This window comes from Ursus arctos, unplaced genomic scaffold (genome assembly GCF_023065955.2).
Source record: "Ursus arctos isolate Adak ecotype North America unplaced genomic scaffold, UrsArc2.0 scaffold_28, whole genome shotgun sequence".
In the NCBI taxonomy this organism is placed as follows: domain Eukaryota; kingdom Metazoa; phylum Chordata; class Mammalia; order Carnivora; family Ursidae; genus Ursus; species Ursus arctos.
In genome coordinates this window covers 25,054,571-25,072,984 of record NW_026622963.1, presented here as the reverse complement: position 1 = coordinate 25,072,984, position 18,414 = coordinate 25,054,571, and the positions used below count along the sequence as shown (strand labels likewise).

The 18,414-nt window shown below is 39.1% G+C and overlaps 1 long non-coding RNA gene across 1 annotated transcript; it reads right to left on the bottom strand.

Moving 5' to 3' along the window:
* Positions 1-1,255: 1,255 nt before the first annotated feature.
* LOC123001670 (uncharacterized) lies at positions 1,256-17,121 on the bottom strand. Its single transcript, XR_006410803.3, has 4 exons — positions 17,003-17,121; positions 16,289-16,378; positions 1,647-1,770; positions 1,256-1,354 (listed from the first exon to the last, which is right to left on the bottom strand). It is a non-coding gene; the product is annotated as an uncharacterized LOC123001670 (long non-coding RNA).
* Positions 17,122-18,414: the final 1,293 nt, after the last annotated feature.

The following is an 18,414-nucleotide window of genomic DNA, read 5'->3' as shown; positions in this document are numbered from 1 at the left end:
GGGCAGTTTATGGAGGGGTGCTGGGCGGAAGGAGAAGGATGTGTCCTCATCCTCCCTCTTTCAGCCTTCTGGGGCTTGGAAAAACACCTTTCTTTTTTTTTTTTAAGATTTTATTTATTTATTTGAGAGAGAGTTAAAGAGAGAGCACAAGCAGGGGCAGAGGGAGAGGGAGAAGCAGGCTCCCTGCTGAGCAGGGACCCGGATGTGGGGCTTGATCCCAGGACCCTGAGATCAGGACCTGAGCTGAAGGCAGACACTTCACCGGCTGAGCCACCCAGGAGCCCCAAAGAACACCTTTTAAAAGCCACTAAAAGGCACCGATCCCTGTCCTGAAATGTCCCCTTTAAGGGGACAACCTGAAAATGTCCCGTTTAAGGCTACCCATTTGTATTCTTATCAAGCATTTATACCTAGTGTGAAAAATGCATAGATTGGCTTGTAGATATTACATAAATAATTAGTTCTTGAGCTGGGTCAGGTGCTCCCATGGAGGTCGGAAGTAGGGAAGAGCATTGTGTGGTCCCCATTCCCTGTGAGCAGGTGCAGCCCGAAGTTCAGTTCTTACAGCATTAACTGAGCCCCTAATATTGCAATAAACCTGAGACATACACAGCCGAAGCCCAGCAGAGCATTATTTAGCTGACAGCGTAGCCCTAGCTTCTAGGTCAATCCAGGGCCTCACGGAACAATGAAATGAAGAGCCAGATGCCCTGTCATATGACGGTTCCCCCAACTCCAAGGCTCTTCTTACCAACCCTGAACTGACTGTACACCTTATGCCCCAGAGGTTACCCACTGAGTTCAGAAGCAGCCCACAAACGCACCTGGTTTGGCTCTCACAGAGTATGATACGATATGATACGTAAAATGAAGTATGCATATAAACTAAAATGTACATACAAACGAAAGCATACATATGAAATATGTATATATAAAATAACATGCATATATAAAATAATATGCATATCTAATACATGTATAATACGTATATGGATAATGTGTGTATATATACATATATATCCAATATTTTTTCAATCTAGAGATTCTGTCTTTAAAATTATAGATAATGTACCATCAGGACCCCCTTTCTCACGTGCAAATGGTAGATGGAGGCGTGGCTTCTCCTCCAGTCTCGGGTTTGACTCCCCAAGGCTGTTTCACTCACTGCTTTTGGAAAGACTAGATGAAATAATATGTGTAAATAACATCAAAATGTTCCCAGCACACAGTAGGTGTGCAATAAATGGTAGCTATGATCATTTATTTACTTGCCTGGTCAGATGAGGCGTTTTGAGTTTTCACCCCTGTTTTACATACAGAGTCTTGTTAAAAACTACTGGAGAATCTACGTTACCTGCGTAATAAACACAATATATGGTTGGGGTATGTTTAGTTCAATTAACATTCCATAGAGGAAAGCAGAACATAAGGGGACACAACGGCAAGGAGGTAGGGAGGGGGTATAAACTCTTAGAAACTGGGAAGAAAACTCACTTTGGGCTCAACTTGGACCCCACTTCCCAGGGCCCCTTCCCCTCCCACTATGGCCTTACCACCACCCAGCCGATCTGTTGCAGCTTCCTTCCTCCTCCCCCTAAGAGCATTAAGTGTCTTCATGGCGTCTCAAAAACGGTCAATCAACTCACCCCACACGTCTTTAGGTGTCTGCATTCTCATCGTGGTAAAGTCTGGAAAAGAGGACAGAAGACCGATGCCCCCACTGGAGTTGTCTTTGCTAAGATATCAGGTGTCATGTTGCAGTGTTAAGGTCTAAAGAGGACAAGGAAAGAAAGCAAGCTACTGAACAGTACTGCAAACATTTATGTTTCCATCTTTCTTTCCCAATAGGTGGTTGAGTCTGAATTATTTTTATAGCCCCAAATCTACTTTAGTGCTATCCCAGGGCATACACTCACGTAGATGTTGGTGTGATTGAGCAAATACAATTTGGGGGCCACTGGGCGCCTTTTTTTTTTTAAAGCACAGAGGTATACCATACTGGCCACTCTGTGTCAGCTCCCTCCTCTAGACCCTCTTCCCCTGTTTCATCTGTAATGGCTGGAATAACCCTGACTCTCATCCCTTCTCTGTCTGTGTATTTTCACTCATGTTTGATGGTCTCATTCCATTCGTCCCTCTCTCTCTTAAGATTTTATTTATTTATTTGACAGAAAGAGAGAGAGCACAAGCAGGGGGAGGGGCACAAGGAGAAGGAGAAGCAGGCTCTCCGCTGAGCAGGGAGCCCAATGCGGGGCTTGACCTCAGGACCCTGGGATCATGACCTGAGCCAAAGGTAGATGCTTAACTGACTGAACCACCCAGGGGCCCCTCTCATTCCATTTCTTGGTTTTAAACACCATCTATCGGTTCTTGACTCGCAAAGGTCTCTCTAGACCTTGCCTCTCCACTGAGCTCCAGACTCGAATCCAACAGCCTACTGGTCACTTTTACTTAGATCTTAAATATATATCTTAAATTTACTGTGGCCAAATCAGATCTCATGGTTTCCCCACCCCTCAAACTTCCATTCTCACTCTTCTTAGTCTGTGACAGCGTACTCGGTATACTTAGTGTATGACTCTAGCCCCAGACTAGTATTCCTGACTGTTTTCTTTCCCCAACCAAAGAATCCTTCTGTTTCCATCACCACTTCTTCTGACTCTCTTGCTATAACCCTGGTCCATCACGCTCCCTTTGTTTGCCTCCTACCTGGTCTCCCTTTCGCTACTTCCTTAATTCTAGAATCCATTCTCCACATGGCAGAGTGATCTTTAAGCAATGTAAGTAAGACCATGTCACTCCCCATTTTAAAAATCTCCCTCAACTTCTTACTGCATTTACTATGAAATCCAAACTTCATCCCAGTTTTTCTGGTCCTACACAGTGCCTACCTCATCTCATGCTATTCCCCTCCTTTTTCGCTAGGATCCAGCCACCATAATCGTTTCTGTGTTCTTTAGACACAACAAGTTTACTTCTACCTGAAAGTCTTACAACCTGCTTGGAATGTCCCCATGCTTTCACACCAGCTCTTTTATATAATCCAGGTTTCAGCTGAAATACCACATCCTCAGAGACAATTTCCCGGTCACGTAAATAATACACCCCACCTCCCAGCAAATATCTATCTTACCACTCAAGGTTCTTTTCTTTTGAATTACCGAACTCTTAGAGCTGTCAGAGATTTCCTTGTTCCTTTTTTGCATGCTTATTTATTTCACATCCTTCCCTTTTAGAATATGAGTTTCCTATTCTATAGGCTCCTAGCCCATCTTATTAACCAGTGTGTCCTCACGGCCCAGTACAATGCCGGTCCCAGAACAGGTGGCCTGTTGAATGAATACTCTGCATATCATCATCACATTGATTCTAAGCGAAAGACAATACCAATGGTAGAGGCAACACAAGCTCTTACCCTGCTTTTCACAGTCTGCTTGAGCTTGGGCAAGGTACTTGACTTTTTTCAGACCATAAAGTGGGATATTAGGAAAGAGGCTGAATCTAGCACCTTTGATGAGATTAGAAAGGAAAGAGCAGAAATTGAAGACAAGGGACTGGAATGTTGGGAAGGAGAAAGGTGGGACAAGTAAGGTCTGATACCTTGGGAAGGAACTGTTTGGTGTATAGGTGATGGAAATGTCCTGTGAAAATGAAAGTCATTATAGCGCAAGGAATGGTAGAACCTGCAGTTATGGTAGGAGATAGAATATACCCCTGATAATTTGGAAATGCTTTTTGTGACCCTCTGTCTTCCATCAGGATGGACTACCACACCAGTGAAGTGGAACGTAATGACCTAACCCACAACAAGCATCAAAAAATCATGTATTGTCTGTATCAGTTGTCTTGAGAGTTGGGAAATGGCCCCACGGGGTGAATAGCAACAGAGTATTAGAACTCTTATGAATATTGATTTTTGTCTCATTATTTATTGCAATTTTTGTCTATGTTTAATGCGCACATTAGAGTAACGGATGTAAAACACATATAAGACCATATACCCAAAGCAAGACTACATACAATTGCAGCTCTTTCTTTTGCCTTCCTGATAAAGTTTTTGGTCAAAGTTGTAGTTATGACTAGTTTTGATGATGCATATATAACTTTATACTCCACCTTACATTTCAATCATATTTTTTAAATGTATGGATAATGTTTCTACAACCAGATGATGCGTTCATTAAGAAGAGAGCTCATGTCAGGGCTCCTGGGTGGCTCAATTGGTTAAGCGTCTGACTCTTGGTTTCAGCTCAGGTCTTGATCTCAGGGTCGTGAGATCGAGCCCCGCATTGGGCTCTGCACTGGGCATGGAGTCTGCTTAAGATTCTCTCTCTCCCTCTGCCCCTTCTGCCCTGCTTTCACTCTCTCTCTCAACGTATATATAAAAAGAGAGAGAGCGCATGTGTCACACATCCACCATCAGTCTCTGTTTTCCACAGAGACCAGCAGAGTGTCTTCCAGAGAGACCTCCGGCATTCCAGAAGTTCTGGTTGACTGATGGATGGAGAATAAACAAATCCCTCTGAGATCACACCGTGAGAGGGAGAAATAGAGCAGGAGAGTTTGTTCTCTACCATCTTCCTTCAAGAAAAGTGGAGGAGTGCCCTTTCTTATGTTGGAGTTTGGATATGCTTCACTCTTTCCAAAATCTCATTAGGAAATTATGTAATTTTGGTCTTTTAAACTGAAGAAAAACAAGAATGAGTCCCGGAGGAACTAAAATGTTTGCCAGCTATAAAATCATCATCATCATTATCATCACCACCATATGCATATGTGTGCATGTATATATGTTTGTTTTATACAATATGTATATCCTTTCTTCTGTATACACCTTATATGTCTCATATATGTACATATATGCACATTCATATATGTGTATATAATATACCATCTCTCCCGCATATAAGACATACACATATATTACACACACACACACACATACACACAACACACGACTGTCTGTTCAAATGCCTTTCAGAGGCACAATGATGCATAATTTTCCAAGTCAACATAAAAGGCATATGTGATGTCACTATATCTTTGATATTAGAAAAGATTATATGAAAGCTTTTCACCCACGTTCATCTGTGCTTCAGGTATTGCTAATTTAATTGCTAAAAATGTAAATATAAATTAATGAATACTTTTTCTGATCATCGTTTTATGGATTGGAAAAAATGGTAAGCATTTCTTTCGCACATCTATAATTATTTAATGATATCTACATAAAGGCTTTTAATTATATGGAATAGTAATAATAATTATAAAGGCCCGCACTCAGCCGATAAAAATATATATTGTTCAAGAAAAATTATGATGTCCATTAAAAATGAATTATTTCTGCCAGTGGATGGCTCACATGACATTTTTCAACAATTAAAACATATGCAGTGTTCCATTTTTATACTTATCGAAGAAAAAATTGCTGGTTTGTGAAATCCAAAATTTTTTGTTGTTTTTCATTCCTTTAACCCCTCTTAAGACTCTTATTTTCTTATTCTGTTGGTGCCAAGGATGTGCCTACCGACTCTGAAAAGACTCATACAAAGAAATATTGGGGTTGATTTTGCGTGTTGAAATTTAGTTTCAAGTTGATCTCATGGAATAGTGGAATCGAGTGTTCCTACCTTTGTGTGTATGTCAGTGTGTGCTTACAAGCAGCCAAACTATAGCTACCTGTGGAAGAAGTCTTGTCACATCCTTTTTCTCTTAACCAAAATCGTGACATCCAGATTCCTATAATGTTCATATATATTCACCAATATTTGTAAAATCAAGATGAGACAAAAATCTAATATTTGCGCATGTGATAACTTCTAAAATAGTGGTTTTTTCCTGATATATAACTTGAGCTAAAATTACATTAAATAATTCAACAGAGGAAACCATTATCTTTTAAAAAGGACTCAAAATTGAGAATTTAGTGTCCTGAGGTGAAGCTGGCAGCTAACCGAACGACATTAAAGACATCATTGCGATGCCAATAGCAGAGTCTTCCTACCATTTCTTTTTTTGTGAAAACTTAAAAAGGAACCATTTATTTATTTATTTATTTTTACAAAAGCATTCACCTTTTTTGGCTTAATACAAAGAAATAATACTGAAATAACCTCCTGAAATGAGAATATTTCTATACTGCATTTCAAAATTTGGGTTCGAAGAGTGGGGGGATGAAGAAATTAGGCTGGTCAATGCGATTAGTGTTTCAAAAATAAAAAGAGAGAGAGAGAGAGAGTCCAATTAGAAGTATCCTGGGGTTATTAGCGATAACAGTGCTCATATCCAATTAAGATGAAACCCATTTTACCAGCTTAATGTGCCACCGCTGGCAGTGTGGGTTTATTACTTTTATCAGACTTGAGAACTGAAACTTGAAATGATACGTATGCTGGGTACCAAAGAGACACTGTTAAGACTGCGAGAGATAACTGGAATAAAATGAGATGCCTCAAAAGTTGTTGATTAACAAGTATTGTGGTTTTGGGGCAGGGGAAGCAATGGGTCACTTGGTGCTTGCAAGGACAAGGCTCCCTGGGCTGTGCCCTGGGATTCTGAAGGCGAGAGGGTACTTGGATGTCCAAAAATGCAGTAAGAGGGCCTATTCATATAAGACAAGACAGCCTTCGAAATCCATGATGTCCCTTTTCCATAAAAATTCGAGAGAACAAAAGCAACTGTTCAGGATGAATGTCAGGTTTCTTGTTTTCCTTTCCAGATTAAAGGATATAATAACTAATGATTGGTATTAATAATTAATAAGAAAATCTCTTCTATTATCCTCAAGCTTTCCAAGATAGGCTACACAACAGTAGAACTTATTTTTTGTTAATTAAGTTTTATTCCTTTATGTTTTTAAACAACAGCATGAACCTTTCACAAACATTATCTTTACATTTCTATACCACCCGTCTGAGTACCACGGAATGATTAAAAGCAAACACATACATACACAATAAAGCTTCCCACTTAGCGGCAATAAAATCACTGTTGCATTGCTTCAATAGACATCTCCTTGACTAATGAAATTCTTGTCACTCATTTCTGAAGCTGGGGGGGGGGAGGCTTTATTGTGCAGGCATCGTGTTCTGGTTGCTTGTCTTTGGTAAAATATTCTGTGCACGGCCAGGAATGTGTCATGAAATTGTTGGTGAGATGGCCCTGTGGCAAGGCTGCCCTGGTGACCAAGGGTCTCATGCAAGTTGTTCTTTTGGGAAACACAACAGTATTCCTCTGCTGGAGTGTCTGAGCCCACTTAGGAAAGACCCCTGCCATGACACTAAGGAATAAATAAGAGAGGCTGGAGGCAAGTGTGCCCAAGAGAGGGAAGGTGGCGTGATCAAGTTAAGAAACACAGGCCATTTCAGCGAGATTGTGAGATACATGGATTATGAATAAAGTGAACTATATTTTCATAGTTACTTTATGATGCAATTTCCAATCATGTCCGAGTCCTGTGAGCCTTTCAACTTCATAAAAAAGTAAATGTACTATGGTGTTGGCAGTGTGTATGTTTGTTTCTGCCAACTAGAAAGCCAAGGGCTCTGAATATGCCTTATGTCGGCACAGGTCACATGGAACTCTTCTAGAAAACAAAGTAAAAATGAAGATTAAAGGAAAAGTCATGAAGTTTTTTCATGTGTACGGACACATTTCCCAGACTTTTTAAATCAATGTGCCTTAGCGCCAAAAGCAATGATTACCAGTTGGTACTTTCCGAAGAGCGACATTTATGTGGCTTGTTGAATGCACATATTTTCACTGTTTCTAAAGCTATATGTATCCCCGGTACAGTAGCCAACTTGCTCAACTACTGTTGGTCACCTTCTGGATGATCACTGTGATTAAGATGGCACAAACTTTGCTGAGAATAAGTCTTAATGAATCCAGGGAGTAACCACATTGTACATAGTTCGATTTATAGAAAAGGATCATACATATTTGGGCTTTCCATTATTTAACAGTTAAAAATTTACTTCCAGAAAAATACTAGGAGTTAGACATGTGTTTTAGATAATAGAAGAATTGAAATAGCTATATGATAAAGGAGGAATAGCATTGGAGAGAATGCTCATTAGCTCTCAAAAGCATTTGATGTCATCAGTAAATTTAAACTTTATTAAAGTTTAAGTGGATCCCTAAGAGCCAGTAAGAGAGTATGGTTTGATATTCCTGTCTTTTCCTCTTCTTGAATGAAATGAAGAGCGGTGGGGAAAAAATGGAACTGAATTTATTCATTATAAAAAAATAAAAGACACCACAGTGAGAAGCGTTTCACACAACCATACTTGAGACAATGAGGATAGGCCTGGAAATTGGATTGGAATATATTTTAAGTCCTATAGGTAACAGTCTCAATTCACCTCAAGCTATGAACCTAATACAAGCCTTGAAACATTCATTTCAGGACATATCCCTTGCAGAAAATAAAGAAAACCCAGATAGTTTAATATTGTCTGTCTGATTTTACTCCATCCAAAGAAAAAAATAGTATTATCATAAACATTCTTCCAGAAATTTTTCTGCTGAAAAAAGAAAAACCAGGGTGTCTGGGTGGTGCTGTCGGTCAAGCGGCTGACTCTGGGTTTTGACTCTGGTCATGAACTCAGGGTGGTGAGATCAAGGCCTAAGTCAGACTCCGTGCTCACCGGGGAGTCTCCTTAAGATTCTCTCTCTCTCTCCCTCTGCTCCTCCCCTTATGTGCTGTCTCTCTAAAATAAATAAAAATCTTTAAAAAAAAAAAAAAAAGGAAGAAAGACCTGACCCAGAAAGCAAAGACCATAAAAGCAAAAATAAACTGGTGAGACTACATCAAATTAAAAAACTTCTGCATATTAAAGGAAACCATCAATACAATGAAAAGATAGCCTGTGGAATAGGAGAAGACATTTGCAAACATATATCTGATTACAGGTTAATATTCAAAAGGTGTATACCAATAACTCATATAACTCAATGACAACAAAAAAACCAATCTGATTTAAGAATGCACAGAGGAACTAGATAGACATTTTTTTTTCCAAAGAAGGCATCTAGATGCTAACAGGTACATGACAAGGTGCTTGACATCACTAATCATCAGGAAAATGCAAACCAAAACCACAATGAGATACCACCTGACATCTATCACAATGGCCATCATTAAAAAGACAAGAGATCACAAGTGCTGGAGTGGATCTGTAGAAAAGGGAACCCTTGTGCACTGTTGGTGAGAATGTAATTCGGTACAGCCACTATGGAAAGTAGTATGGAGTTTCTTCCAAAAATTAAAAATAGAACCACTGTATGATCCAACAATCCCACTTTTGGGTATATATTCAAAGTAGATGAGCACAGGACCTTGAAGAGATGTACTCCCATGTTCATTGCAACATTATTCAAAATAGCCAAGACATGGAAACAACCTAAGCGTCCATCAATGGATGAATGGATAAAAAAGATGATACATACATACAATTAAATAATGTTTAGCCATGAGACAAGAAAGAAATCCTGCTGTTTGCAACAACATGAATGATTCTTGTGGGGATTATGCTAAGTGAAATAAGTCAGACAGAGAAAGACAAATACCGTATGTTTCGCTTATATGTGGAATCTAAAAAAAAAAGCCAAATGCATAGAATCATACTAGAATGATTTCCAAAGGCTTGCAGATGAAGGAAAATGGGGATGTTGGCCAAAGAGTACAAACTTCCAGCTATAAGACAAGTAAGTTCTGGGGATCTACAGTACAGTATAGTGATTATAGTTAAGAATCCTGTCTTATATAGTTGAAAGTTGCTAAGATGGTAGATCTTAAATGTTCTCACCACAAAAAAGAAATATTAATTATGTGATGTGGCACAGGTGTTAGCTAATACTATGGTGGTAATCATTTTTGCAATATATATCAAATTAATACACTGCACACTTGAAACTTACACAATTATTTCAAAAACCAAATAGTGTCCATTCATGTGTATGTATCTGCCTGCATTAGTCCCCTCTTGTTGCATAACCCACGACCACAAATTTAGCAGTTTCAACAATACACATTTACTATCTCTTTTCTGTGGCTTAGGAATCTGGACACAGCTAAGTTCTCTCTTTCAGGATGTTGGCATCTTGATCTCATAGTACCTGATATTTCACCGGAGCTGAAGGTTCGGTTGGGAAGATCACTTATGTGGTCGTCAGTTAGCATCATTCAATTTCTTTTGGGTTGTTGGGATGAAAGATTTAGTTCCTACCTGGCTGTTGGCCAAAGGCTGTTCTCAGCTTTTTGCCACAAAGATCTATCCAACATGGCACTTCGCTTCATCAAAGCCAGCAAGGAAGAGAGTTGGCTTGGAAGACAGAAGTTCTCATCTTACATAATATAATCAGAGAAATGATATTCCTTCACCTTTGCTCTATCCTTATCGGTTAGAAGTAAGACGCAGACCCACACTCAAGGGGGTGGGGGGTGGATTATGCAAGAGCATGAATACCAGCAGGCAAGGATTACTGGGGACCGTTTTATACTCTGCCTCTCACTGTGGGTCTAAGATTGAAGATGTTAAAATAATCTGAGAAATGTTGGTAAGGTGTATTTACATAGAAAAGCTATCTCTGGCTATGATAGGAGATATTTAATTCAGCTCTGCGAAGTGACAGGGGAAAAAAGTTCATCTTTAATAACTCTCAGTTTTTAATTATTTATTTTTTTAGTTTTAAAAAGTGATTGATTTGGATATTTCTGTAATTTTCAAAAAACATTTAAATTTCTTAGATGTTAAAAAGAATCCTTGCGCTGCCCCTCGTGGCTTTCATAATTTAAAATTTAATTGAATTTAAAACATCTTAATTGGTAGGCAGCCAGTGTGTACATACTTAAACTAAGCACCTTATTTATTGTTTTTCGAAAATAAAAAAAATCTATTAAAATATGGCTTTTACTGCATGTCAACTTGATGTTTGCCTCAAAATACAGATGTGAGCAAGAGTACTTATGGGATATAAATGTTCTATTATTGCTAATAAATAGTACTTATTTGAAAACTATCTCTATTAATCTCTTTCAAGAATGCATTTAAAACGAGCATTGCTCAACGTATAGAACTATCAAATTGCTACATCATACACCTGAAACTAATATAACATTATATATCAACTACACTTCAATGATCAAAAAAAATTTTTTTAATAAAATAATTAAAGTCAAATGCACGTACAGAAACATGCAGTCATAAGGAAGAGGGGCTGATGACAAAAGACATTAGGTGATCAATTTTCTGATGGCTGTCAATGTCCCAGTTTACTTACATCTGCACAATATTTTCCCCATTTCACCAAAGATTTTGGGTTCCCACTGCTGAAAATCCATCCCTGTGTAGCCCAGGGCTGTCCACCTTTCTCCAGATTGGCCCTTAATTGCCATAATCAGCAGCTTGAATTATTGGCTCGACTGATGGAAATGTGTTCTGTCTTCTCGCCAATAAGAGCTTCTTTCCTTTATACTCCTCCCTTTTTTTAAGACGATAAGAAAAAAGGCAATAAATTAATGACTTTTTAAAAGTCTAAACTAAAACATTTGTGAGTAAAATGGAATTTCATGATAAGGCGCAGACTGCCCAGCTTCATTCTCATTAAAGAGGAAAGTATTTATGTATCTAGTAAAGGTTTAAAAATAACTAAGCAGACAGCAGCACCCACTTAAAGTTGGGAAATAATGAATCTGCAAATCATTATTGATTAAGCTGTGAATTCAAGATCGCTTCTTAACCTAAGAACATTTCTTGACCCATACTTTTTTTTCTTTTATTTTGTCAAATGAATTCAATTCAATTAGTAGTATTGAACACTTATCTGATGCATGGTACTCTAGGAAGGTGAAAAATACTCAGATTCAGTCTTCGGCCTGCTTGCCAGGAACATAGTTTGCCTAAGTAATGTCAGGGCTTTCTTCCAATCCAACCCCACTTGCTTCTCAAGGCAAAAGTCTAGGTCATTCACTTATAGAACATTCTGTCTTAGGGCCTGTGCACATACAGTATGTTTAGATCCTTAGCAGAATCCCTCGGTTCCATCAGGAGAGTAGCCTTCCTCTAGACAGTGGTAGTAGGTGTAGTTTCCGTGTGGACAGTACGGGTAGGATTAGTCATAGAACAATGGTGGAACCCAGGAGGCTCCATTCACAAAGCAGCTAATGAAAGCAGAGGGTCCAAGCCCACCAGCATCTCCTAGAACCTCCTGGATGTCGGGCTTTGGGAGAACCAAGTGGAAGAAGACTGCAATGCTGTCTCCATGTTCCATGGAGAAGATATCCAAACTAGGAGCCTTGAGGTTTCAATTCTGGCTTTGCCACTTACTCATCAGCTCGGTGCTCTTGGGTGCATTTTAATCTGTTTCTTCATCTATTAAAATAAAAACTGAGACTAATATTCTACATAAACGTCAGGAAGATTAAATGAGGTAACAACAGGTAAAAGGTAAACTATATAAATCCTGCTTCATTTTCATAATGAATGGCGGCTCAATCAATGTATGATGAAGGGAAGAGTTCACATTAATTAATTTACTTTTTACATCTTTTTAATAAAATTCAGCTGCAGGGATATGGGCTAAGGAAAATACTTTGGCTATAAGAGCAAAATCTTAGTAACACTTGCACTCCTTGAATTGACCCTCTGCATATGACTTGAAAATATGGAAGCCTACATTTACAAAGGAAGACAGAATCTAAGTTTTCAAATGCATTTTCTCTATGTTTGACATTCTGCAATATATGTGTTTGCAGCTTTGACTGAACTTAATTAAGAGCTTATTATAAGCCACGCACTGAGTCCCTTATGGACCATATTATTGTATCTTCCTAGCGACCCTTTGAGTTAGTACCGTTCTCACTTCACAGATGAACAAACTGTGGCTTAGGAAGAGCAGGGGCCCTGCCCAAGTCACATAGTGAACACCTACAGAGTCTGCCCAACTCCAGGTTTCTGGTTTTGGTTTTGGTTTTGTTTTTAGCACCAGTGTATCATGATTAAAGTAGGCTTTGATGGTCCGTCTCTGAGAATCTTCATGCTAGCCTATAGTGCAGGCATAAGTATTCTCATTGAATATAAATAAGAGTAGAGAAGCAAGTCCTACGGTTGATAAGTGCCACAATTCTGACCTCGAAAGTCCTTCCTTTTTCATGGTGCTTCTCATGGAAATAAAATATTAATCAAATCCTGTTTGAAATACTAGCTCCTGATATTTCTCTATATAATAGCAGGTCTTCGACCACATTTCAAGGGCTTCTATTTATTTAGCATTCCTACTTTCTCCCTTTCAAATTCTTTGTCTTCCCAGTGTTTCCAGATGGCTCTTTGAACTCATCCAAGTCCAAATCCCATCAACCCTTCTCTCTTTTTCTTCTAGCTCTGATGATTACTACCACTCCAGCGCATGCTCGGTCACACACCCCCAGAGCTGTGCTTGTCCACCTTCGGCCCCTTGAGGGCTGCAACCAGAGCTCAGGGTCTTCAGAGCCCAGATGCCTGGAACACCATAGGAACACAAAAGAGATCATGGAAGGCGAAGCACACGAACACACATTCATGAGTTGCGGGTTGATTCCACTTCAAACACACTTAAAAAAAAAAAAAAAACTTTCCCTGTCTTTTTTCAATTTTGGTAAGGATGAATTCCTTAAAACAAATATGCTTTACAAAATAATGTATTTACACTTTACAAAAGGGGGAGAAAAAAAAAAAAACATTTCCCATAGCCTGGGATAGCCAACTTTTGCCGTCCTGAGTTACCTAAGATATGCGCTTATATTGAAGATTTTTATAGGAATCCTTTTTAGTTTTAAAACTACCTTCTTACACAATATTTTGAGAGCAAGAACAAACAGTAAATTGTATTATCAACACAATGAAATGTACTAAAATATAGTGAAAACGAGATTTTTAAACCGGGTTTTTAAGATTCATTTGCTTACAAACACTAAATACTTTGTCTTCTCACTTATGGAAAATGATTAAGACTCTGAGAAATCAAATCTGGCCGTAAGTTGGAAACATCATGCGTCACAGGATCAAATTTTGACCAAATAACTTCAGCTTGCATCTTTGGTAAAAAGTTTAGAGTGAGTTTTGTGTTCATTGAACATATCAAGGTGGGGGGCTGTAGTGAGCTGAGAGGGGGCATGTAATTGAGTATGATTTCATCAAAAATGCACTTCTGCAGGAACTCAAAGTGCTCCCAAACTGTGGAGTTAAAAACTTGTTTTCCTCTCATGAGAGTACAATTTTTAAAATAATCTGAAATATTAATTCTCCAAGAAAAACTATCCAATGAGGAATTTAGTTCATGTGGTACGTTTCCCCCCCCCCGCCCCTCCCCTTCCTTCCATCTGAATATTTAACATAAGAGAAAAGTCCTGCTCTATTTTTTCTGCTGCAATCACAGCAGTTTCTGTTTCTAACCTAGGAAGAATGTGGTTGGGACTGAAAAGCCCCCTGTCCTATTGTTAGACTCCCCAGCACTGATCCTTGCTTTTAACATCATAATGAAGGATGCTCTTTAGTGGATTATCTTGAGAAGGGATTAACTCCTTCAAGTCTTCTAGGGGGCAAGGTGTTTTGAGCCCTAAATACACACCAATTGCCTGCTTAACTTTTCATCTTATTTTGAAAACTGCCCAGCTGGAATTCAAATTCTTTTCCATAGAGCTGAATTTTATTAGTAGCAAAGTTGGAGTTGGAGGGGGGGAGCAGATGCTAAATATAAGCTCTGTTCTTTTAATCTCGTGGGGCCAAATGTTTCAGACATTTCACTGAGACAGGCACGTCAGGATAAGACTCAATCTAAACTTTGCTGTAAACTCTGCAAGGGCTTAAATCCTCACCCCATCTCCCAGGCTCATGACTGAAGCTTTTAAGAAGACCATACTTTTACTAGACCTCTACCTTCAAACGCCGTTTGTCCAAAGGGTCCCCGTTTCATGGCTTTTAACATTATCATCTGCGTTTTTTTTTTTAAGTCACACCAAAACTAGAATTCAAATGCCTAATACACACGCGCGCACACACACGCACACACACACACGCATACACACTCACTTGAAAAGGGGACTAATTGCTCTATAATTTATAATCAAGTGGTTTCTCTAGCCTCTGCTTCTTATCTTAATAACCATTTATTTCTGTCTGCCTATTACATTAATACCAAAATCTTGCATTTGTTTCGTATTCAACTTACCCCTTCCCCCATTTCTGTTTTTAACCACCCCATTGTGTTATCGGATGATTTGCCAGGAAACCAGATAGTCCTAAATCTGTTCTTTCTCTTACTTTTCTCTTAATTCCAACTTTTTTCTTAGTGGCTTACGACTTTTCCTTTGTTCAACTGAAGACGCTTTTGCCACCGAAAGCGCTCATTTTCAAAGTGTGAAAATGTGGATAATTCCTTGTAAACACATCCACAACAAAACTTTTTCTTGGAACTTTGTCTCTCGACCTGTTTGGGTTTTTTTTTAATCAAATAGCAGTAGGTATCACCTGCCGCTTTTAAAAGGAATGTATAAATAAATGAGAAACGCTCTGTCCGTCACGTAAGAAGTTTTACACGTGCGTACAACAAAAATAAGAGAAAGAACTTGAGAAAGTGAAGTTTTGTGATTTTTTTTTCAAACTCCGAGTAGTCAGGTGCACTTTCCTGTGAACAAAATGAAATGAACTCTTATTCTTTGTTTTATATCTATAATAACTGTATTCCAGAGGCTATGCTTTAATTGTAAATAATCCCCCACATTCTTTCAGTGTAAACTCTTTAAAGAGTCATGAATTTTATTTATACTCTCTCTCTCTTTGAGAGTCTTTTGTTTATTTGCTGTTTCGTTCTTTGTGAAATAACACTCCCAGAGGAAAATCCCCCTCTCTGCTTAAGGAATTAGGCCAGAGACAAAAGCAGGGCATTCTTTAAGCCTTGTTTTGTGCTAAGAGAAATGTTTGACATTTCTGTGGAGAGGTGTTTAGTTTGGATTCATTAGGTCTGAGGGACTCTTTTCTCTTTTCTGGCCTTTTAGATTCTGTCACTGTTTTTTTCTGTGTTTGGTAGACTGAAGAGAATTTACCAGGGTGTAATTAGGTTTCCTACATTCGAAGAGCGAAAAATCCAGTTGCTTTAAATGAGGAGACCGAGTATTCCCCTGGCTCAGCAGGGCCCGAACCTGAATCCCACTTTCTGATACCCATCTGGGTAGAAGCACTTGTGGCAGCGGAAGCAGGGAAGGAAAGAAAGGGGCTTTCATACAAGTTTAGGTCCTGATTGAAATAAATACCTCTTGTAAGCATCTTTAAACAGTTACTTGACAATCACGCCCACAGTTCTACTCAGGAAGGCCAAGACATTCGGTTATCCCGGGTTTTGTCTGGAAACACGAAAGAAATTCAGTTTTAACATAATTTTTAATACAAAAGGAAATTTAAAACACACACACACATTAAATATATATACATATATATGTGTGTATATATACATATATATATATTATTTTTTTTAATTTTACAACACCTTGACTGGGCTCCCTTCCTTCCCTAGTTGATTTAAAGGATATTAATTGCCTGGCCTGGAAATGGTACATTTTTGCTAGATCATTCGCCTCCTGCTTAACAACAGAAATCTTTTTGCTGCATCTCCTGAATTACTAGAAGCTCAACTATTTGGTAATTCCCCAAATCCTCAAGCCAGAAATACCGCTTGGTCACCTTTTTTTCCCCCTTTTCTCCTTGGATGTGACATTATAAACTACATCGCAGTGATGTCTCTCTACTTTTCACTATTGCTGGTATCGAAGCAGGGAGGGAGCGAAGCCATGAAACCTTGAACACTCCTCACAAGAACAATCCAGAGATGAGCGAGCACGAACCATACGGACGGTACAGGCTCCTTTCCAACCAAATCCCAACTGATGTTACAAAGAGCTCTGACTTTCAGTTGAAGAAACCTGCCCTCCAGCGACTGTTGGATCATATGTTCTCCATCCACACCTCACCTCAGAGAGTGATGACGTTAGCAGGGCGGCCGAAGAACCCCGTGGCCAAGCCCTCACCGGTGACATCCTTATTGGGACACAGGCTTTCTCTGGCTGGCTGACAATGCCCCTTTGGCAGATCTGTCTGGGAAAGTGTTAACCAAAAATCAAAGACAGGAATACTATAGAAAGGTCTAGTGGCTGTGACTAGATGGGGAAAGACCAGATAACAGCATTTTAACTAGTGGATTGCACCCTTGTCAAGGGTGCCTCTCAACCCTCCCACACTCCCCCCCCCCAAAAAAATGTACTGATTTGTCCTTACGGAAATTGTGGAGACCCTGTCGGCCATGTCAGTCTAGCCCCATAAAGAAAGATGTGCATAAAGCGCTAGCCGTCTTCAGCCCACTCTCTTCAGAAACACTGTCACATTGTGTCCCAATGGATCCTCTTCCACTGGACGTTGAAAGCTACCATGTTTGTTAAAATTAATTCTAATCTTAATATTATTTAAGAGAACAACTCAAGACTGTTATTTCCCCCTTCTTTTTGAAACCCCGAATTGTACATTTCAGTTCAGTTCTATGGGATCCTAGCGGTGTATATCAAATATCATTTCTCAGTTCCACATGATTTAGAAGCCCCTGGAACAAAATATAAAGTTAAGAAAAAGAAATGGCTGAAATCACTGATTCTTTGAGAATAGTAAAAGATACATCGCTCAGACTTTGTTCGCTGAAGGGACAGCAAGTGAAGCATCTGTGTGAAGATGGGAATATCAATAAATCAAAGAAATTATTTAGGACATGAGGAGCAAGGTCCAATAATCCAAGGATGACCGTAGGTTGAAATTTAAGAGTTTCCTTTCCAAAAAGGAAGAACATAATGGTCCCTGGGTAGGAAAGGGGATCGGAAGGAAAAGGAGAAATGCCAAAAAAAAAAAAAAAAAAAAAAAAAAAAGAGCAAATTCCAGCATGTACACTACAGTCACCCAAATGCCTTTCTTAGAATCAAGTACTGAAAACTTGTCAGGGAGGTGTTTTGCAATAATGGAGAATGTCCCCAGTCCCTGAGATAAGGGTGGCGTATTACTGATCAGTCCACTTGGGTAAAACCTATCAATCTCAACAATGAGCCCACATATTAGAGAAGCATTTCCATCTCCATCCCCTGCAATAACCTTAAAGTAACAGGAGAGGAAGGAATGGGAGCCCATGAAGGAGTCTCAACTTCTATTTGAGAGAGCAGGGAGAATGTCCTAGTCCTTAAAGTAAGGCTCCTTTGGGTAACAACACAGGTGAATAAACTTGTAAGGGGAAACTCAATTTCTTTCTTTCTTTCTTTCTTTCTTTCTTTCTTTCTTTCTTTCTTTCTTTTTTTTTTTTTTTTTAAGATTTTACTTGTTTATTTGTCAGAGAGAGAGAGAGCACAAG